The sequence below is a fragment of the Ambystoma mexicanum genome, chromosome 1q, assembly GCF_040938575.1.
Source record: "Ambystoma mexicanum isolate Mex_15411 chromosome 1q, UKY_AmexF1_1, whole genome shotgun sequence".
Taxonomy (NCBI): Eukaryota; Metazoa; Chordata; class Amphibia; order Caudata; family Ambystomatidae; genus Ambystoma; species Ambystoma mexicanum.
Window position 1 is genome coordinate 798,466,244 of NC_090922.1, and position 22,983 is coordinate 798,489,226.

At 47.7% G+C, this 22,983-nt stretch overlaps 1 protein-coding gene across 1 annotated transcript in view; it reads left to right on the forward strand.

Annotated features, from left to right (window-relative positions):
• The window catches only part of PLA2G4A (phospholipase A2 group IVA), a 2,090,704-nt gene that overhangs the window by 2,006,091 nt on the left and 61,630 nt on the right, over positions 1 to 22,983 (forward strand). The gene's annotated exons all lie outside the window — the stretch shown is intronic.

The window sequence follows — 22,983 nt, forward strand, 5'->3', positions numbered from 1 at the left end:
TGTAGGTTATGTTGCATAGTATTTTTGGTAAGCACCCATCTGCTATTGGAATGGTGTTAAATCGTTGCAGTTTGTCTGCGTGCTGCACTGCATGTTCCTGGGTTTCAGGTAGGCTGCATGCGTTTCATTGCATAACAAAGTCCACTATATACAATTCATGTTAGAGATTCTTAAAAGCGCAGTTTGTGAATATCCTAGGCAATTGATGCTTAACGTTGCATAGCAGTGCTCCAGATTACGATGTGCATGCTTGCAGTATGGTAAGTGTAATTAACTGAATGTCAGTTGCTAGAATTGGACATGTGGGTGGGTGCATTGTTTATTACCCAGGTGTTGAAGGTGCATAGTGCACTAAAGGAGCAGTGCACGTATAGTTTCAGTGGGCGATTGGTAAAGGGGCCCATTTCATTTTTTATGCAATCGCGGGCACAGAATGTGCATTCCCAAATACACGGATGGCCTCACAATAATAAATGGTGTTCCACAGTATTACTTATATTGGCAGAGGACTATCTATTAATACTATGATTTAATGCAGGTAGTGGATGGATTTTGTGCAGCTGCCAGTTGGGCTGGTGGGCTAAAGCACCAGCCTTGTGCTACTTTATTCAGGTAGTCCTGGTCTGTGTGATTCCTGCATCATCTAAAGTGTCTTTTTCTGGAGTCTGGCTTGACAGTCGTGCAAGCACAAATCCCTCTTCAACCTCTACCCAGGCTGTCCCACATTTTGGCCATGTTTGAGCCAAGGACTGGTCTGGTCTTCAGGTTCAGCAGTGAGTCAAAGGCGCTGGTGCAGGGGGGGCTGCGTGCCATGCAGTGCCGCTTCTCCTGCAGTGGAAGGTGCCTTCGACTGGCTGTTTGCTTTTCCTGCCTGCATCCGCCTAGCAATTTTCCAATACTCTGTCAGGTCTTTCTTCCCATCAGATCCTTAACCATAATTCCATGCTACCATGTTTAAGCCTTCCCTCAGCCCAACCTCTTCCAACCTGTTAAGCTGTATCATTTAGCTCCTTTTCCAGCACCCACTTCAGACCCCTTCCCATCCAAATATCCAGCTTCTCGTGAACATCCAGTTTGCCCTCTGGAAGCCCTCACTTTGCACCTCTTTTGCTCTTACCCTCCTCAATCTCTGTCTTGCTTAAGTGGAAGATTCTCACTTGAGTCATGGTGTCTTGGTTTATAATTGAGAGGCCTTGCCTATTTTTCCAGCCTCTGTCAAAGCAGGAATAGTTAGCTGTCCCATGATGACGGCCATGTGAATTTACTATCCGCCATAAATATCACTGCAAAACCTTATATAAAGTATTTAATGTTTGCATTACCCAGTAAACCGTTGCTGGGAAGCATTCCAGATCACCCTCAACCCCTTCCCCTGCAAGAGAAGTGTCAATTCCCGCAGGCATGGCCAAACATAATGAGTGCTGCCTCCCAAGTAGCTTATATTTCAGTTTTCATGTCTGCTAAAGAAAGATCATTAAAATGGCTGTGCACCATGATTGAACGTTAATGCCTGCATCCTCATACAAACATTGGTCATTTGGGGCTCTGGGACTATGCAGAACCTATTTCTTCAAGCCTTTCTCTAGCAACTCAGTATCTGATGAATACAGGTTACCCTGAGCTACTAACTAAAACCTTTAAACGTATGATGGTGCTGATCCATCCTAGCCCTCTGTTGGATGATAGAGATGTTGGCAGCTGGGCTGAATTGCTTAGCTATGCATAAGGTGCTTGCAAGATAGATCTGAAGGCTTCTGGAGGGATTTTATGCGTGGTTCGACACACCTTGGAAATTATTATAGCAGCTAGGAACTGGCCATCGTTAGCCAGGGAGGCCATTACCAATGTTTATTTTGCGAGCGTTAGGTTTGCGTTCCATCATCTGGCTACCAATCGAATTGGTACTATTAATCATTGTGTTCGAGCATCGGTCTGGTTCTGAAGTATTGCTGGAATTTACAACTCATAACTCGAGTTGTCCCCCTATTGGTTGCATAGTCTTCCAAAAGGTACACACCTCTGTAGAGTCACAGGAATGCTGAAATGTGCCAGTCACTCCTAGTTTCTGGTTAAATGCATTCCAGTGGATTGTTAATGAGCACATTCATCCACTGTGACAAAGGATACTGCACTCCAAGGCATGACATACTAATGAGGTCAAACAGGCCCAGCATTGCTATCCCTCAGTGTTGAAGTGGGTGATGGTCATCCAAAGAAATGTAGCTTGTCCTCCGTGTTTTTCAGAGGGAAACCTGACAGGTGGAGATGGATATAACTAAGTTTGGAGATGGCTTTTTTTGGAGCAGAGGATCAATGAATCTTCATTTGTTAATTTGCTGTTTAGTAACATGCTACATGCAAACCGGATGCTTCGACCATCAAAGTGATTACTGGATATCTGCCTGTAATTGGCTGGCTCGGTGATGTCTAGCCCAGCCTTAAGGGCAGTGGCCAAATCTTGCTTTGTTTGCAGGAGAAATGTGCATAGCCGTATGTTAGCAATCCTTTTTTTTAGGGCAGTGAGCTGCATGTCAAGGGTGGGGTCCTTCCTTCAGGACACAGTCAAAGGTATGGCTGAAACGTAATATCTGATTCTGGCGTGTCTTGTTTCAAGGAAGGATTTAGGATGGGAGGAAGTGTGGGTTCTGCCTCTGCAGCATTGCTCGCCTATGCAGATAGTTCAGGCCTTAGTTGTTCACTCTGCATCCTTGTGTCTGAACTAATCATCCAGAAAAGCTCTAAGTTTGCTGCTGTCAGAATTTGAGCTCTTACTGACTTTTCATTCTCGTCTCCGTTGGTCTTTTTGTTAGTCTTACTGATTATTTTGTGTACAAGCTTTGTTAGCAATTCAGTCTCAGAGTATCACATTTTATTTTTTTATTTAATGAATTTAATCAACTTTTTTCAATTTAAGACAACAGTTTACCAAAAGGTTTACATATAAAACACAATGAATTGTAAAACATGCAATCATTAGTCCCTACAGATCACACCAAATGGCAAACCATCAATTCTAATGCTAATAGTTACATTTGGATTTTGCAATTATTAATCGATTGAAAAGGCAATGAGTGATTATGACAATCACTGATCCAAAGAACAGTTATCGTTAGGAATCAAACTATTTTAGTAAATTTAAGGCTCGCAAAAAGTTAATTGTGGCCAGCCTTATACTCATACATTTGGTAGTGGAAATAGCAAGCCATCTATGCTCATGTCTCATCTGGCTAAAGTAGGGCAAATGTTTACTAAAGTGACTTTGTCTTAAATTCATAAGTTCAGGACAGTCCACAATGACATGCTCCAAAGTTTCAACAGTTGTTGCATTATTGCAAAAACGACATCCTAATGATTCCCGCGGGATTTCTTTCCTACGGGCTTGAATTTCACGGGTAGGACATAAATTAAAATGCATGTGCAACAATGCATTCTTGACGGCAACAGAAGGAGATTTGCATAAGTAGAAGGCCATGTCTCTAACGCTTTGCTGAAAAAACAGATGGATCAAAATCTTTATACTTCAAACACTGATCGCTAGTGTCAATCCAATCCATCATGTAGAGTTTTTTCTTGGCTCTATCCGGATCGGTAACAAGGGTTTCAATACAAATGTCTGCATTTAGTAGTGTGGTAAGGATGTTTTTAGACCATGTTTTCGAAACAGATGAGAGGATGACATCAAGTAACTGGCAACTGTAGCTAAAGTTGATTTATCAAGAACAGATAATAAACATTTTCTGAACAGGCTGTATAAGCGCCAGTTATACATTGCCAAAAGTGAGGTCAAACCCACTTCATATCGTATGACCGGGCATGGAATGCATTGTGGCAGATTTAGAATGGCACGCCAAAATTTTGCTTCCAAAGAATACAGGAGTACCGAATCAATTGCACTGTATGTTTCTAAACCATATAAGATTATTTGATTATTACCACATCACAGCTTGCTCAAAGGCTCAAAATAATTAGGCATCTACCCATAACCGTGTACACGTTGTGCTGTGGGATATCTCACACCTTAAAAGGGCCATGATAACACTTGGTTTTAGGCTGGAACACGTTGATATGAATTATGACTGAGGATCCATTAAGCCAAAAACAATAGCTCAGAGTGGGCAATTTCTTCCCTACTCGTAACGCCACATTCTGACAAAAAATGTAGAACTCAATTACCGGTCACGGAAATGCATCATAGAATTGTATTTGTTTTGTAAATATTGCACCGTCTATTTAGATTTTATTAAAAGGTAAACCTCATTCAGAGTTCGATTTGACAAGAAGTGATGTAACTATTATAAATTAAAACATGATGGCAAAACCAATTGTAAGCACTGTGCCTTTTCCAGCAATTAGTGCTATCAACAGCAGAGGGTGCACCTTGTAGTCGAACCACTAGCAGAACAGAGCCACAGTGCATCTACGACTTTTATGCATGAATAGAAAGCAGGTTGGAGTCCTGGAACGTCTACTCCTCAGTACAGGGGTGCTCTTCCAGGATGAAGGGGGCTTGACCTCCTTGGGGGTACAGGGTCCCTATTGAATGGCCAACAATTAAGGGCTTCTCGCTTATGTAAGGATAATTATGTGGATATCAGTCTTGCACATTTAAGTTAACTAAGGTTAGTACAAAGGAACTTTGCCATCTGTTTTCCATTGCAAAGAAAACATTCCTTGAGATTTAAAGATTGTTTTCTCAGCCTTTCTGCCCCTCCCAACATTTAACGATTTTACTGAAAGGAATAGCAATCCAGGCAATTTCGCAACCGACAATTTGCATAGTGTGTATTTCCAGTATTGTTGCCCCTCCAACTTCATTATGTGTAGGGAATCCCTGTGACACCAACACAATTCACAGAATTAAACATAAGGGGACAATGTCCTGTATTTCATGGAAGAGCCTTCTGTGAGTAACCTGAGGGTGTCCTCACTTCTTTTCCCCCCTGAATCCTCCTCCCAGGTGGCCAGGGAAAGGCCATCGCTTTTGTATCCCGACCCTGGGGGTGGATATGCGATGGAGGCTCACCTGTGTTGAGGGAACTTCAATGGGGAGTGGACGTCCTTAGGTGAGACATGGTATCCCCCATTCCCTTTTCAGAATGGACCTTCTATCCCTCGAGCCTTTGTAGGCTACTGTCAGCCCTTTCCCCTTTCTGCCCTATAAGATCTCCCCCAGAAACACCACCTCAACACTTGGATGAAGAAGAGGCCAACTAGGAGGACACATCCTCATTTGTGTGGGATAAACACATGTCAGCCTTATATTGTTAATGCAGACACATGCCAGTCAAGTACTAAGACGAGAAGGAGACAACACAAGAGTTATGCACGCTTTTTTTAATGCAAATCTCCCCAAACACCACTCTGGTACTGAGACGAAGAAGAGGGCTATGAAGAATTTCAGATGGAACAATCCAGCATGTCCCGTTAATGAGTGTTGCCATGGTGTTACGCTCACCTGATTCCCACAGGGGCGTCGATCTGGACTGGCCCGCTGTTGCTTCCACCAGAGTAACATGTAGAGCCGAGATGACAGACTGCACAGACCCACTTAGCTTCGTTTGTTGGATTGGTACGAATATCTTTCTGCAATGGAGAAAGGGAATTAACCTCCCGTAATCTGAGTGTTAACCCGCCTTCCCACTCCCCTTGTCTGCCCACAGAACACTCCTGAAGTTCCCTCTAAATCTCACCTGAAGATTTGGAAAGATGAGCTCTCCATCCTGCGTCGAGCGCAGGGGCGCGTAAACGACCAGTTACTTCACTGGCGTGGAGGAATTGGTGAGTTCCAGTATTGACTCTAAGTCCAATTGTTCGTAAGAGTTCAAAAGTCTGATCTTCACTCGGCCAGATTCCTTGCAGGTTGTGGATTTAAACCACCAGAAGAGTTCCAAGTGGCCATTGGTAAGATCCTGGTAAGTCTATTGTGGTTCTCCCCTTTGGGGCCGGGGTACAGCGATGATGCAGAATTAACTGCGCCGACCCGAAATGAGGCGAGTGCCCTCCTGTGGTAAATCAGGTAAGTCTTTGGGGGTGATTTGTATTGTCCTTGTTTTCCCCTTAGGGGCCGGGGTGCAGCAGTGATACAGAATGGACTACGCCGACACGAGATGAGGTGAGTACCCCCCTATGGTAATCAGGTAAGTCTTTGGGGGTGGTTTGTATTGCCCTTGCTCACCTATCTGTTCTTGTCTCCCCCAGGTGTTGAAGAATGGCCTGGAGATGCTGGATTCGCAATGGAGTAAAGGAATGCAGCCCCGGTTGGTGAGTTCAGCGCGGCTCTGCGAGGTGCGTGGCAATACACCTGAGAAGGCTTCTCTCTTCCAGATCGACGATGTGCTGGATCAAGGATTCAGGTAAGGGTTTTGTTCTGACCTCTTCGCCTTCTCCTTTTCTTGTTCCAGGTGTTCCAGGGCTGAAGCGGGCGTGGCTGAAGACTGGAGCTGCTGAAGACACGGTGAGCGTTACGCTGCAGCAAGCAGAATAACGCGAAGCACGTGTGGCTGTCCGGGTGTGGCTTAAATAGCCTTGGAAGAGATCCCAGGTAAGTATTCTTCCACAGCCCCACCCGAGAGGAAAGGAGTCCGTGAGGTAAAGTAGTCCCTTTAAGCCTCATTTGGCTTGTGGTTTCGTGCAGCATGGTCTGCATCAGGTAGGTATGCAGCATGGTCTGCAACAGGTAAGATTTCTGTAATGAGCCTGGCGCCCATGGCGCCAGGACTGACTTTATTCTTATGAGCCTGGCGCCACAGGTGCCAGGACTGTAGCCAAAGAGGCCCTAACTGGGGTTTTTGGGCATGTTTCAAGTGGCATGATGCCTGCTTCCGGGGTTGCTGGGCCTGGTCTGGCTTTCCGGGGGCAGGCATCGTGACACATGGTCAAGCAATTGGACTGAAAGTCCCACACCTGTGGTCATTTAACAAGCCTAATGGATATTAAAATGTGGGCTGCACAGCACGAAAGGCGAAAGACAGGCAGCTGGCTTAAAGCAGTCTGGGGTGAGGCGGAGTGGAGAGATAGCAGCGGGAGACCCAGGTGCTGGAAGCTGTGTCGAGCAGGGGAAAGTGACTCCGGGGCGGAGGCTGGCCGTGAGAGGGTCTGGAATTCCTGCGAGGCCTCTGTCGGGCACAAGCCGCAGGAGCTGTTAGCTACCTAAGCACTCCATTTGCTGTGGGCCTCCAGGAGAGCGAGCATTGCTCTCTCCGACCTCTGTGAGGGAAGAGCAGAGGAATTGTAAGCTGAAAGCAGAATGAGGGCCGGAAAGAAGCCGACGAGAGCTGCCGTGTAAAGCTGGTGAGTGGATACAAGGAACACTCATACCGGGGCGCTCAAGGGACTTGAAAGAAACGTGTCGTAATGGCGCACTCGTGCCATCTATGTGATGTCATCGTAGGCTCTGGTGGAATGTTAGTGCCGGGTTGAAGTTTGGCAGTTGGTGATTGAGGTGACTGGAAGGGGTGTGGGGAACGCGGTGTCTGGCGTCCTATCGTGTCATATTGTCTTTCCCTGGAAGTGCTGAACTAAGCACAATAAAGTCGGAAGAGTTACTTACATGATTACGGCGTCACATCTTTAATTATAACACTGGCGACAAGGATTTGAAATGGACGTTACGGTTACCATCGCTGCTGTGGGGGGGGTGCAGCTTGCCGGACACCGTCCCCCCTGGTGTTGTCCCCACACCCCAGAGCCGAGGAGCTTACAGTTCGGCTCTGCTCACTCGCACTGCCAGGAAGCCCTGCGCTTCATTTGTCAAGCCAGTGTACGGCTTGGCTCTGCCTGGTGCCCAAGAGGAGCTGTGGTTCACCCAACAGGACAGTGTACCGCCCATGTTGTTAAGGGGCGGGGAGACAATTCTGGATACCAGTTGGTCCTGATTGGTGGAGGAAAAAAAAAAGCTTCAGGAGTGTCGAGGTCCGTATTGGGGCCGTGTTTTCGAGAGCGGCTCCATTTGTTCCGGAACTGGTTTGCTCCGGTTATTTCTGGGACTTGCAGTGCCCAGGACAGTCCCAGTCAGGCGTGCGCTCGACGGCTGGTACTGTGAAGGTGTCTACAGGGCACAGTGCATGAAGATAATGTTGCCGGTCATGGAGAGCACTGTCACTCTGAACGGAGGCCATGGTTGGTGTCGTGTGTATGGGAACTGGGCAGCGCGCATTGAGGACTCCAAAATGACGAAGGAGTGTTGCAGCGATCGAAGTGCTGGGCAATGGTCTGGGCACAGTTTAGTGAACAGGTCGGCGAGAAGGTGCTGGTGCTTTGGAGGAGTTGTCCATGGTGGTTGGGATCGTGTGCTTTCGGTCCAATGGCAGCCAAGAGGGAAAGGTGGCGAAGATCCTGGTTTCTGGAACAGTTTTGGGGACATACATGGGAGGCGTGAGGATCCTGGAGGGGGGGATTATCGGAATATGATTGCTCAAGTGACTTCAGGGAGGTAGGTCTTGTTCGGTCCTTAGTTATGTTGGTATGCTTGGACTGTATTTCTGTGTGCGCGTTTATGTTCGTGTCTGGCCCAATGTTTTGGGGTTAGGTGTTTCAATCCCAGGGTTCGGGGGTGTTGGCTGTGGCGGCTGTTGTCCTGGTCGTGTGTGCATGTTGTATATATGTGGTAGCCACGGGTGTTGGGTCTTTTATAATGAAAAGATGAAATGGCGTACTTTATTTAATGTGCTAACTAACTTCTTTTCAGGTGCGGGGTCGGTTAAGGCCTATCTCTGAATATTGATTGGGACAAATTCAGTTTTACTTATTATTATGGGCTTCTCTGAGGGGTGGGAGTTGCCGTGGGTCCGGGTGGCTCTTGTCAAAAAAAAAAAGGGGGTAATGCCGTTGGAACTTTGAAGATGGGACTTGGTTTACACAACAAACTTTTGTGGGATTTGTGTTATTTTTCGGGGCAACACTGGAAATGTGATGAATATATCTGTTCTATTGATGAATATATCTGTTCTATTGATGAATATATCTGTTCTATTGACGAATATATCTGTTCTATTGAGGTTTGCATGCTGCATGCAGCTCTGGGTGGTGTGGAGCAGAGAGTGTGGCAATGTAAGATGTATGTCTTTTACTTAATATTGCGGGATTGATGAATTGGCGGTTTGACTGGCGTTGTGGTGCATTGTGGAGAGGTGGCTCAGGTGTAGCTGCTCCAAGGTATTTTATTGGCTGGCGCAAGGATGTGGCGTGTTACATTGCGGGGGGGGGGGCTCAGGTCGTAGCTGCTCCAAGGTATTTTCGTTTGGCTGGTGCAGGGATGTGCCGTGTCACAATAGGGATCCCCCATGGGCGTTTTTGGTACTTTGGCCATCTGTTGCCAGTTTAATAATGGTTCCAATTGTGTTGCCACTAAGGTTGTTTCTTGTTTTTTTTTCCTTTTTGTATTTCTGCAACTGCTATTATGGGAGTCTTGCCATATGTTTTAGTGGAGTAGTGGAATTGCAGTGGCTGAGAGATTGCCACAACGGTTTTTATGGATTGGGGTAATTTGTGGTGTTTAGTGGCATCATTTTTGATTGTTGCTTAAAGGTGTTTATTGTAGTTTATCAGCTTTAAGTGGCAAAGGAGGTTTACCTTTGATTTGCTTGGGCATATTGAGGGTTAATGGGGTTTTATGGTAGAGTGTGAGGGGTTTTGGGTGTGCTTTTGGTTATTAGGTTGTGGTTATGAATTGGCTGGGTGCGATGGTGTGCAGCAGGGTTCCCGGTTTTTTACGTGGTTGGAAGTGCTGGGTGTGCTCGTGGCAAGCTGGTTGGTGCTTAGGCATGGCAGGCCTAAGAGACTGGGGGCAGAACAGGGCAGAAGGAGTAGGTGTTTGCAGGTTTAGGTTGGTTAGTAAAGTGCCCTCTTTATGGGTTGTGGAGTGTCCAGGTGTGGCAGACCTGGGGTCTTAAGGTGGAGCTTAGGACTGGTGGTTGTGCTTTGTTTTTTGTTTTTGGTCCTTGAAGGTCCATGTCGTATGGGACAGATTGGGGGATACCTGGGTCCTTTCTCCATTTCGGTGGATCTTATCCTTATTTAGTTTGTGGCTGGCATGGGCAAGGGGTTGTTCGAGGTATTAGTTGAGATAGGCATGGTGTGCTCGGTTAGCTTCTTGGTGTTAGGTCGTTTTTGGTGATTCTTATCGTGGTTCAGTGGTTTTGGGAACGGTGTTGCAGTTATTATATTGTGATGCCGTTGCTCTGGTCGGTTGGTTGAGGTCCGTGGTTAGTTCAGTGAAGGTTGTCTCTTCTTCCTCTGTGCTTCAGGTCTATTGCTTAGTTGGCCACTTAGTGATAATGCTGGAGTGTTAATGTTGTCATGGTGTGTGGTTCATTGCAGGTCAATGTTCCATGCATTCGTTGTGTTGCTGTGTGTAAGGGAGGAGGATGGTTCGTAATAGCGCGCTCGCGCCGTCTATGTGATGTCATCGTAGGCTCTGGTGGAATGTTAGTGCCGGGTTGAAGTTTGGCAGTTGGTGATTGAGGTGACTGGAAGGGGTGTGGGGAGCGCGGTGTCTGGTGTCCTATCATGTCATATTGTCTTCCCCTGGAAGTGCTGTACTAAGGACAATAAAGTCGGAAGAGTTACTTACATGGGCTTTCGCTCAATTCTTATGGGGAAACTGGCATGCCCTTAAGACAGTCAGTACTGGGAGACTCAGTTTCCCTTAGTCCTTTCCTCGTGTTGTAGCTTTTGTGCAACATGTAACAAGAGTGCAATGTAACTTACTTTACCGCACCCTTGGGTCTCTAGTCATTCCAAAGGCCCTAGAAACTCTCGCTGGACTTATTATGAACTGTGCAGGTGTGTCACGGACAGGACTGGTGGCAGCTATTGTTAATCTTATGTTTTGAACCCTTTTTTTGCCATGTTATACACGCTTACCGCGTTTGGCACGAATAGTTGGCCTGGCTCCAAAATGGCCATGCCACGTGGTTCTTTGTCCTGTCCTTTGGCCATCTTGCCCCTTCACCTTCCCCAGGTCGAGCCAACCCGGGTCAGTCCTTATTTGGTCATGCACTTTCCCGCGAAACCCAAAGCTTTCGCGGGTTTCTGCATGCCTTGTGTGTGTGCCTCCAGGATGTAGGCTGGGATGTCTGTTCCCAATACACATCCTGGGTGCCAGAGAGTCTGGAGTGCCCTGAATGCCTGGGACCACCATGGTCCGCGATTGGTCCACGTATGGAGTGAGTGTTTGTGAGCAGATCTCCCATTGGGTCCTCTCAGTTTTGGCACGAAGAGAACTTTGGATAAGAGGAGACCGAAAACACCACTACCATGTCGATCTCCTGAGTTCACACGAACAAAGGATAAGGAGCCAAGTATCCTGCAACAAGAAGCCGAGTCGAGGAACCGCTGGTGACCCGCTGGAAGGTTTGGCACCCTGAGCCCGCTGTCGTCCTGCGAGACCCCTCTGCATCTGATCATCCTAGGTCTGCGAAGGCGCTTCGACCCATTGGAATAGTGGGACCAACTATTCTCGGCACCTTCATCAAACCCTGCAAGTAAGCCTCTTCGGAAGTGTCCCTGGGTCAACCAGTAGGCTGACCAGCTTACACGGGACGTTTGCTCTGTCACCACCGCTGTTTCGAGGAAGCCCTCGAAACCTGGTATCCTGCTTGCTCTGTGTCCCCGGCACCCTCACACTGAATTTCGTACACTTAGCATTCCCAGGTCTGAAGTGAGACGAGTGCGCCCGGACTGGAGTAAAGATGGTTATCGCGTTGCCCTGCTGCGGCAACGACCTGTGCAAGTTCGCTGCACTTGTGACCCCCTTGACCCTGAATCCTGCTAACGCGGAGACTACACGATGTCGAGACGTCCTGATTGCCGCATCCGAACCTGCCAGCAAAGTGAACTGAACTGGCGAAGTCTGGGTCTGCCTGCGTCAGGCACCGGTGAGTAGTCCATACCCCAACCGGTGGCTCCTAGCGCAGGAACCCATTTCTTGTCTACCGCTGTCGCAAAATAGCGGCTCTATCCCGCACTCTCACCCTGCCTCTGCCCACAAGCGGAAGTCTTGCTTGAGTAGTGGGGACTTGTTCTTCATCGCCTCATCCACCTTTCTGAACTGTCAGAGACCCTTGAAGAGACCCTACTTTGACTATTGGCACATGCACGTGCATGTACTATTGAGCATAAGGCTCCTTTCTTCGTAGGGCTTGGACAGCCTCTTTTAGGTGTATTTCTGATGTTGAACTGGGTCTAATGATTACTTGCACTGCCTGTTTTCCTCCCCATCTAGGTGGTCTACATATTTCGTGCTTTTAACTCCTTAGACCCCTCGGTCTTGTATATATATTGTATTGATTGTGATGCGTTGGTTTACTTCAGTATTATTGTGATTCTTTGCTATGGTCGATGTTACAAAGGCATTGTAATAAATGTGTCTATATTTTTAATATAACACCTGTCTGAAGTAATTTGTAAGTGTCCTTGCTTTGTGTGCTCATTGAGGTCTTTCATTCACCCTCACCCCTCTTGAAACTTAGTCTTGACCGCCGCCATCGCTACCCTGATTGGTCTGGCGTGTCCAGAGGTTACCCTGTTCCAAGAAACTAGACTGGCCCTCTGAACCTCTACCCCTCCAGATCAGAGTTCAGAAATCCATCTTAACAATTACGGCTTCACATCTTTAATTGTAACAAAACGCATATTGAATATCGAACAAACTGAAAGTTGTCACAAGCACCTCAGAATGCTAAATCAGGTGCTTTCGAATACTGAATGAATTGAAAGACATTATGAACACTTTTGAAAGCTGCACAAAGCAAAAGCAAGTTATGAGTACTTGTGAATAGAATGAAAGCCAAGTGGTGCCAGCAGCAGATACCACAAAATGAATTGTTTGAGACACAAGAGTTGGCAAATCCAAGAGTATACGAAGAAAGGTATGAGATGAGACACCAAGTATTGAACAAAGCTAAAAGAGTTTAAGGAACTACAGATTAAGAGGAAACGGTATTGGCAAGAGCCAGAAGAATACAGAGTGTAACAAAGTGCATGGTGGCCAACCAAGCCACTGTAAAGCGTTGGAAGAGTATAACACCGATGAAAGGAGCAAGTTTCACTGTCAAAGGAAAGCAGTGGACATTTCTTGATGGAAAGCAGATCAGGAGACCGTGTGGTCCGACAACTGCACCTAGACCGAGTATCCAATGAAAGTATGCATAAAGAAGCTTGTGTTTTGCAACAGACTCTTATGTGATTTTGAAGTAAAAAAAAAACGAACTATTTATGTGAACGAGTGAAAAGTACTGATGGTGAAAGAACTGGGATGTGTCCCACGGAATTGTGTTTTGTAAAGCTGGACGATTTGAACTCTTAGGGAAGAGAACCCAGATATCTTGTGAACTATTTTGAACTTGGGGAAAGGGAAGCTGATTACAAGACTAGAGCTGGAAGAAGCTCAGAACACTATTTATTTTGATGCTGACATCCCTTTACATTGTATACAGCTAGTTGTGAGGTCAAGTATAGGTTTTGGGCACAGACGGACTTTTGATTTGGACTTCCTGACACAGAATATTCTTTGTTTTCTTTAGATAGGGAAACCCCACCTTAGCATAGGGCATGTTAGGCCTTGCTCCATCCTGACCTTTAAGTTGAATACAGTTTTGAGATCCAATTTTGAATCTGTTGTCTGTGTCTTCACACTTGATGTAACTATTTCAACACACATTACATTTGAGGAAAGCCCAAAGCCTCTGTGTGAACTGTTACTCTGCATCTAACCACAAGGTTAAGGTCAGCCACAGGGTCACGATAAAGGGGCACTTGGGATTAGTATAGGTACTGTTCTCAATGTATTCCTGTGTGGGGGTGGGGAGGGCTCTAGGCTTATTCCCACTCAAACGAAGTGCAAGCTTCTTAGAATAAAAAAGAGGACATGGACTGTTTTCTAATTGAGCAGGAGAAGGTTCTAATGCTGTGATGTAGGTTGGTGCCGAAGAGCATTTGTGTCCCTTTAATGGTGCTGACAAATGATTGAGTCCCAGTGCGCATGGAGGCCCTTTGGGCTTCTCTTTAAAGACCTTCAGGAGTTTGGTTCCTTTCTAGGTTGAAGATGTTCAAGGTTTTCCAGCTAGATGAGTATTAAAGTCTCTATTTGGATCCAGCAACTATTATGATTGTGCAACTCTAAGGCTGATAGAAGTGTGTGTCTCTATGGACATATTCCTATCATATTCCTATCATATTTTCTTTTGCATAGGTCTGATTTCGGTCTACAGTCCCTGCACTGGATTTTACATAATGTAAAGAGTGTGTACACCTTTAGAGTAAGTAAAATACTTCCACAAACAAGTGGAGCTCAGAGTGTGCTATGAGAGGTCACGCATTGGGAAACAGTTAACCCGAACAGTGGTGGACTGAGTGCAGGGATTGACACATCAGGTGGAAAAGGGTAAACCTGTTAGGGGGAAGTTTGAATAGAAGTCTATCACACCTGAGTTACATATTAGGATTTTTAGCTCATAAATGATCCCCCTTGACTAGTTTATCTAGTAAGACACTTCCTGCAATATTAACCAAATTTAGTCTCTTCTAATGTAGCCCTTCTAATGAACAAAATCAAAGCAGACCTCAACAGATATCACTTCCTCAAGCTCAGCAAATTGGGGAAGTTTAATGTGTTGCATATGAATATTATGCCAAGAATTCAGTCTATCCTAAACACTGTTGGGTGAGACTTGCTCTGAAAATCTATGCAGTATTGGGCAACCTTTTCAAAGATTTCCTATGCGAAGACAAGAAGAGTGTGGTCTCCACCAAGACATTTCATGAAGTGCCAAAGGGGTTTCAGTTTGCCAGGCATTAAACTGCAGAGCATCTGTTTTCTCTTAACACAAATCAGCAGATTATTTGCCCTGATACAGACCGACCCGTCTCATTCGGTCATGATAGAAGGGGGGGAAGGTGGCCATTATGTGGTTGAGCTAGCGTGGCTACATGGCCACAGACTAAGACAGGTTTTCTGGAGCTCCTGGTAATCAGTCGTTCATCCGGTTGAAAATGGGCATTCGGCTAATGCTGTGAAATGTGGATCAGAAGCCTCCGCATCGTGAAATTGAGGGGCGTGCAGCTTTGCATGACCCGAGAAGAATCGCTTTGGAAAAACGTAATGCAGAGCCTCATAAAGAACAAAGGGAAAGGCAGGATATTGTAGCACTGAGGAAGTGAAGCAGGCCTTTGTGCTTAGTGTTATGCTAAGTCGTAGCGTAGAGGAACGTTCGGAAGATTGGAGCATGCGAGGTGAGGTGGAGCGAAACTGACGAGTGGGAGGCCAACAGCAGGAGCATGAAGCGCAACTCTTGCAGATACATTGTGTCGCCGTATGGACAGCACGGACAGAAGCAGAGGCCCACAAGGCGAATACACTGCTGGACAAACAGCTAAGCGGTCGCAGAGGAGCTAGTGGCCTCAGTAGCATAGCATGCGGCTGTGGAAGTGCAGAGAAGGCATAGTTCTGCAGAAGCATTTTGGCTCTGATGGAAAGAACAAACGGGATGCCTTTGTATAAAAGCAACAAAGTCTTGCACGCTGGGACTTGTAACACAGTAACAGGCACGAAATAGATAATGGTCCCGAACAAGTGGGGATCAACCAAGAGGTACGGCACCACGCGGACATAGCAGCACGGAGGGGATGTAAGCACCTTTGAGGCAGACCCCGGCCAGGAGTAGGAAAGTGGTTTGCGGAAAGGCCAAAAGCGCATATGCGCAGCAGGTTCCACGAGGACATACAGTTGGACCCCAGTGGCTGGGAGCGAGGTCGGAGCACTCAGGGCACCGTAGGCTGCCACGGAAGAGGAGACAAGGGGGTCGTAAGCCCCATCACTCCATGAAAGGCTGGCTGAAGTGTCCAGCATGGATCAAGAGAACCATCTAGATTGAGCGGTCAGGATTGGTTATGGTACCAGAAAGGGCCCCGCCACGAAGCAGGAAGTGGCAGCTACATAGCGGCATACGTATTAAGAAGCAACCAGCAGCTGCTGATATTACTGTGTGAGGAGTTGCTGACAGTGACTGAGGGGCTGTGAACAGGCAGCTGGGTGAGCAGAAGTCTAGAGGCATCGTAACATCCCATGATTTCCAAGGGGCCACAGCCACCTCAGACAAGTCAGTGACATTAGGAAAGACAATGCTGGGGGATGTGTGGCAGCATGGGAAGCCAGTGGAGTTTGACACACTGGTAGGAGACACCGGCTTGCACCAGGGTCAGTATATCAATTATACTAGGTTAGTGCGGAAGATAAGACTCTTGGTCAGAAATAGTACTGGAGGGGCAGCCCGACACGGCCATAGAAACATTTTATGATGTATCAGATGGGGGCCATGAGGTCTCCCGAATTTACGAATTGCTGATGTCGAAGGTGGGAAGTGAAGTGCTCCAGTTGAGACGGGATTGGGCAGAGGAAGCCGGCGAATCTATGAAAGATGGGGTATGGGTGAGGGCACAGGGATACCATAAAAAAGTGTCCAGGAACACAAGGATACAACAAATTCAGGTAAATGTTACCCACAGAGCGTATATGACCCCTCAGAGGATTGCACGGTTCAAGAATGCAAGAGTACAAACATGTCCAAAATATGTGGAGGTGAATGTGGGACTGACACATTTTCTGGGCAAGCCCGGAAATAAGGCGATTCTGGTGGGAGGTGTCCCACCTTTTGAAGGAGAAAGGGGTCAATCTAGAAGTGGAATCTTTGTGGGCGTGCATGGTGGGGGAGGTTCCCAAGGCCACGTAAATTGAAACATGTGAGTAAACTTAAAGACCTGGCCTATATACTCGCTAACCACAGGATTTCCATGGGATGGAAAGTATGCAACAGACTAAGAGTAGAAATGTGTTGGCATGATCTTTGGAAATGGGCAGATGCGGAAACAGTGGCGTGGAGTGAAGCAGTCAATAAGAGGGGGAGAGGAGGAAGCAGAGACATTGATAGCCTGGAGGCACTTGGTGGCTACACTATCTGGGTTTGCCCAGACTTGTCCTGAAGACGATGACTCCTCAGAGGAAGTGGGGGAGGAGGGTCCCCAGACAGAGTAGAGGAAGATGGTGTTGTGAGGTAAGCTTGGGATAGGGGAATGGGGTAACAGGGAGGCGGTGGACATATTACGAAACTGCACAGGATAATACAATTGTTGTTCACTGTCTTTTGGTTGTGGTGTTTGTTGAAATTAATAAAAATTGTTTTTAAAAAAAAAACAATTTGCGGTTACATCACATAATTGACCACACACAGGGAGGGGCGCAGGAAGCAGTAGTAGTTTCGCTTGATGCAGTGAAGGCGTTTGATACAGTCAAATGGCCTTGGCTGCTGGCGGTCCTGGAAGGATACGGTATTGGGCCCACATACTGAAATGGGTAAGGTTTTTGGACAGTGAGCCGGTGGCAAGGATGAAAATGGGCTCCACTATCTCTGAACAATGGCAGCTGAGTAAGGGTACTAGACAAGGATGCCTGTGGTCCCCGATGCTCTTCATTTTAGCATTGGAGCTGCTGGCAGCGTACCTGAGGAAGGAGTATGGGGAGGCGGGTATTAGCACCAAGGAGGGGACAACATTTGATATTGCTGTATGCGGATTATATGCTCCTGTACCAGTAGTGCCCAGAAGAGAACCTACAATTTATTCGAGATGTATTGGCACGATATGCAGTGTTGTTGGGTATTACTGTCAACCCGCAGAAGTCCTGTCCATACCCTTTGGGTGCGTATGTTGGGACGCCCAGACACAAACTGCCGGTGCTACCAATAAACTGGGAAATGTACACGTTTTGATACCTAGGTGTAGACATATACCACAACCCTGAGGTGGAGCATAGACAAAACACAGAAAAAGCAGTGGTCAAAATTGAGAGGGGCAGGGCTTTCTGGACCAGATTACCACGATCTATCATGGGTCACGCTGCATTATTGAAGATGGTGGTGCTGCCCAGACTCTTACATTATTTTGCTAATATTCCGTATGCAATACCTAAAAAGTGTTTTATGAAATTAGAGTATAAGTAGAGCTTTATCTGGCACTACTCAAGGAATAGAGTGGCATTATGGAAACTACAGAACTTGTATGAACTGGGAGGCATTAAACTGCCTAACTTCGAAATATACTATTTGGCTAGTCAGCTCCAATTTGTGGCTAAGAGCAGACACCAGAAACTAGATTGCTGAGTGCCGAAAGTAACCCATACAAATGAGATAATATGGCTACCCAAAAAACGAGTTGGAGAGAGGCGGTTGCTGAGATTAGGAAGGGTGATATGGAGCACAGCGTGTCAGTTGATAAACAATCCTAACCCATGCTCCCCGCAGATACCATTGGTGGCTCTGGAAGGAGAGGACGCTCAGGTCAGGTTGAATGTTAGAAGAATGTGGGAACCGGTTGGGATAGCGACAGTGGGGGGATGTATTGGCAGACGGGATGCCCAGGGACTTTGAGGGGCTGATGGAGGACACAGGGTTACATCGGGGACAGTACATAACACTCTAGACTACTGCAGATCATTAAGAGCACATTGACGGAGGCCATACTAGCCCTACAGCCAGAGGAGGCGTTGGAGACATTGTGACGTGTCAGAAGGGGGACATGAGGTCTCCCATATATATGAATTGCTGATAGCAAAGGTGGCGAAAGAGGTAATCTGCACGAGACATGAGTGGGAGGTAGATGTTGGGGAACCAATGTCGGATGGGTTGTGGAGTAAGTGCAAAGGTATCGCAAAAAGGTATTGAGGAACGTGCGGTTGCAATACATTCAGTTATATGTGACTCACGGGGCATACCTAACCCTGGACAAGGTCGCAAAGTTTAATCAAGGGGGGACGCAGAAGTGCCCGAAGTGTGGGGAGGCGAATGTGGGGTTGGTGCATATGTTCTGGTCCTGTACAGAGATGGGCAGATTTTGGGAGGAAGTGGCCCGAATGATGGCCAAAGAGATTAACCTGGATGTGGGTTCCCTGTGAGCATGTCTTGTGGGGAGGGAGGGAGCTTCCCGAGGCCCTGTAGGGCTAAGCATGTGAGTAAGCTTAAAGACCTGGCCTACATATTGGCTAAACGTAGGATAGCGATGAGCTGGAAAGCGCGGTTGAGACAGTCTGCACAAGTCTGGTGGATCTAACGAAATGGGCGAACGCGGAAACAGTGGTATGGCGAGAGGGAGAAATGAAGATCCAGAGGATGGGGAGCTGGATGCATGGAGGCAAATGGTGGCCGCGCTGTCTGTATCGGACCAAACTGGTCGAGACGGACACTATCCCTAGAGGAGGGGCGATATTGCTGATATGGCAAAGGATGGACGTGGCAGATTAGTGCGATGTGACGTATTCCGGGGGTGATGGGGATGTTTTGGGATGGGGTAAATAAAAGCACATAACTGCATGTGAATTTGTGGTAATTGATGTAATTGATGGTTTGCAAAATTGTATGGTCATTTCTGAGGCTTGTGGAATCTGCTTGGATCACATGCTGTGCATAGGCCGACATCTAGTGGAAGCTGCAGAGTATTAGTTTGTTTTTCGAAACTCGAAAATGTGCGTCGACACAGGGCGTGCCAGTAATACTAACCCTAGTGTGACGTCCACTGTACCCATGATCCCTCACGCGTCTAGGACCCTCAGATTGTTTTTTCCACCATACTGGTCAGAAGCATCCCGCGGAATTCCCTGGCCTTAGCCATAATTCTTAAGAAAAATCTTAATATTTCACCATTTCTCCACCCCAACGTCGAGACACCGACTTCGACACTCGACGCCGGAGCTGGAGAGAAAAATCACCCGTCGACAGCTGCACGACGGACTTGGGCCACGGAAGGCCTCTGGCATCGGCCCGGGCCTTGGAAGGCCTCTGGCCTCGGCCCTACAAGTAAAAAGAGTGGTGGGTGGCACACATCTCTACATTCTATATATATATGTAGTAGGTTTAAACCGAAAACACTAAAGGACCGTTCGATCAAGCGTTGGGCCCACCACGCCAGGCGTCAAGAGGCCATGGCAGCGGAGGGCGCCTTCAGTGATGGCATCGACGCCGACACAAGCGCTACCCACAGCACTTAAACCAAACACGCGTAGTCCCACCGAGACTCGGCGCGCACGTCGAGTTCTCGGAAAGAGGCACACAGAGAACGGTCCACCGAATCGGTGTCCTCTGGGCGTTCTCGATCTAGATCTCCGCATGACTCCAGGCAGCCATCCACTGTTGCCAAAAGTGCCTCGCTCCCTAAGGTAACGGAGGTTCGATCGTCGGAAGACAAAGCCGTCCTCTATCCCCAGGCCGCACTCCAGGAGTCGGCGTCAGCAGACCGCGTAACGGCAGTTCCCGAGTCCCAACCTCCACACTCGATAGGGACCCTACCCCCAAACCTCGACGCCAGACTTCGAAAAGCTCAGAAGGGGCGAAAAAACGGGGAAAACACTCTTCCACCAACGGGTAGGGGGGAAAACAACAAAAGAAGCATTCTCTACCTTCTTCCATACCCCAGAAGCAGTCAGACAGGTCACAGTCTTCTACTCCACAGAAACAGACGGACAAGTCTCAGTCTTCTGTCATTTTAAAGACCCCTGCACAAACCCATAGGTCCAGTCAGGATAGAACAGGGAAACTCTCCCAGGAAAGAGTCATTCCTAGTTCGAAGGAATGGTCTAGTGACGACATAGACAGAGTTATGTCTTCATTGGCAGACTTCTATGCCAAGAATCCTGAGCACTTCCTCTCATATACCCCTGACTGGGCATCACCCTCAGGCTCTATGGACCCGATACCCCCAAGTAAGAAGTCCCGGTTTGGAACACCAACACGGTCTTCGGACCCTTTCTGTATACATCCCTACTCGCAATATAATGAGGATCCACCTTTTATTGAGGATCCAGATTTGGGCATGTTGGGAGACCAAACTGGGACGGGCTACTATGGGGATGACTAGGACCAAGAGGAGGACGAGGACGACCCAGAAACTTACAGGGTAGACTCCCCAGTAGACAAAGAACCCCTGGTTACCGACTCCCCTGTCGATAACCATCCTCTCCTGAATGAAGTTCTGTCCAGGGCGGCAGAACACTTCCATATTGACACCCAGGGAGCACAGGAAGAGAGATACTTTGACGAGGAATTAGTGGGAGAAAGGAGACCTGTTGCCCAGGCCATCCCTATCCTCAAATATATACAAAGGAGAATAGACCCTTCCCTTGTAAATCCTAACCTCACCAGGGCAGTAAACCCCAGGATCGAGAAACTATTCAGGGCAGCCCAATCGGACCCACTGTACATAAGGGGGCATCTGAAACCGGACGCCCTCGTAGTGACAAACACCCGAAAGAGGGCGGGAAAGCCCCTATCATCTTCTGAAGCTCCTCCCGAAAAGGCGAGCAAAAAGATTTATGGTTTGGGTAGGAAAGTAGCCTCCACTTCCGCCTACCAGGCAAGGATTGCCAACTCCACCACCCTACTGGCGAGTTACAACTGCCGCCAGTGGGAAGAAGTTGCAGCACTCATCGACTCCTCCCCAGAACCCTTAAAAAGCCAGTTGGCAAGGGTTGCGTCGGAGGGAAGAGCCGTGTCCGGTTGCATCTTAAAAGCAACCTTTGATGCCGCAGACAACGCCGGCAGATTGATAGCAGAGAGCACTGTTATCAAAAGACATGCTTGGTTAAGGCAATCTGGGTTCAAACCCGAGACCCAAGCATCTTTAATAGACAAACGGGTGTAGCCCGATCGACTGTTTGGCAAGGCGGTAGAGGACGTGCTTAAAAATGCCAAGGATGAGTACGAGACTCTTAAATCCCTAGGCCAATTAACCAACAAACCCCCCGAATCAAAGGGGGAATGGCAATTTTCATCGCCCACGCAGCCAAAATTCCCAGAGAGGCTCCAATTATTCCCAGGGGCAGGGTCCACCATGGAACAACAACCAGCAGTCTACCCAGGGTTATGGCAGGGGTAACAAGAGAGGTCGTGGTAGGGGTAGAGGCAGCCCCAGTAGAGGCGGCGGCACGCCTCCCCCAAAACAGTGACGTTCCGTTCAAGGTCCCTTCTCATGCATCCCCAGTAGGGGGACGCATTTCCAACTTCACCCAAGCTTGGGAAGGGATCACATCAGACAGATGACAATGTCAAAGATTTGACAATGCGCCCAGTATTGGACTTACGGCCTGCAAGCAAGTATGTCAAGCCCCAAAAATTTCGCATGACTACTCTCCAAGAGGTAATCCCCCTCCTAAAAAAGGGGGATTACATGGCAACATTGGACATGAAAGATGCCTATTTTCATATTTCCATGTTCCCAGCGCACAGAAGATACTTGCGCTTCAAGGTGGATGGTCAGCACTACCAGTTCAAGGTACTGCCCTTCGGGATAGCCTCGGCTCCAAGGGTATTCACCAAAGTACTGGCGTTGGTGGCGGCACGCCTACGCAGGCAGCCAATCCCAGTGTGCCCTTACCTGGATGACTGGCTCATCACGGGGGAGATCCCAGTAATTTGCAGAACAAACATTCAAAGAACGATCGACCTCCTCTTTGAATTAGGTTTCTCCATAAACGAGAAAAAGTCAAGTCTGGTGCCAAGCACCTCCAAACAGTTCCTAGGTGCTGTCCTAAACACACAAGAGGGGTTGGCCTTTCCATCAGAGGAAAGAATTCGGAATATACTGCTGCAAATTCCGCAATATCAGGCCGGTCGCCAGATAACGGTACGCAAAGCTATGCGTTTGCTGGGCATGATGGCGTCATGCATTTACCTGGTCCCCCAAGCGCGCCTGCGCATTCGTCCCATGCAGGAATGGTTGGCAAAACAGTGGTCTCGGGCAAGTGGTCAGTGCGACGATCTAGTGGTCGTTTCGCCAACACTGGTACAAAGCCTTCACTGGTGGACAAGAGAAAATCTGTCCAAGGGGAAACCCTTTTATGATCCCGAGATACAGGCTGTAGTCACGACGGACGCATGCCTGTCGGGGTGGGGAGCACACCATCTCCACCACACACCTCAGGGTCTCTGGTCTCACTCAGTAGCC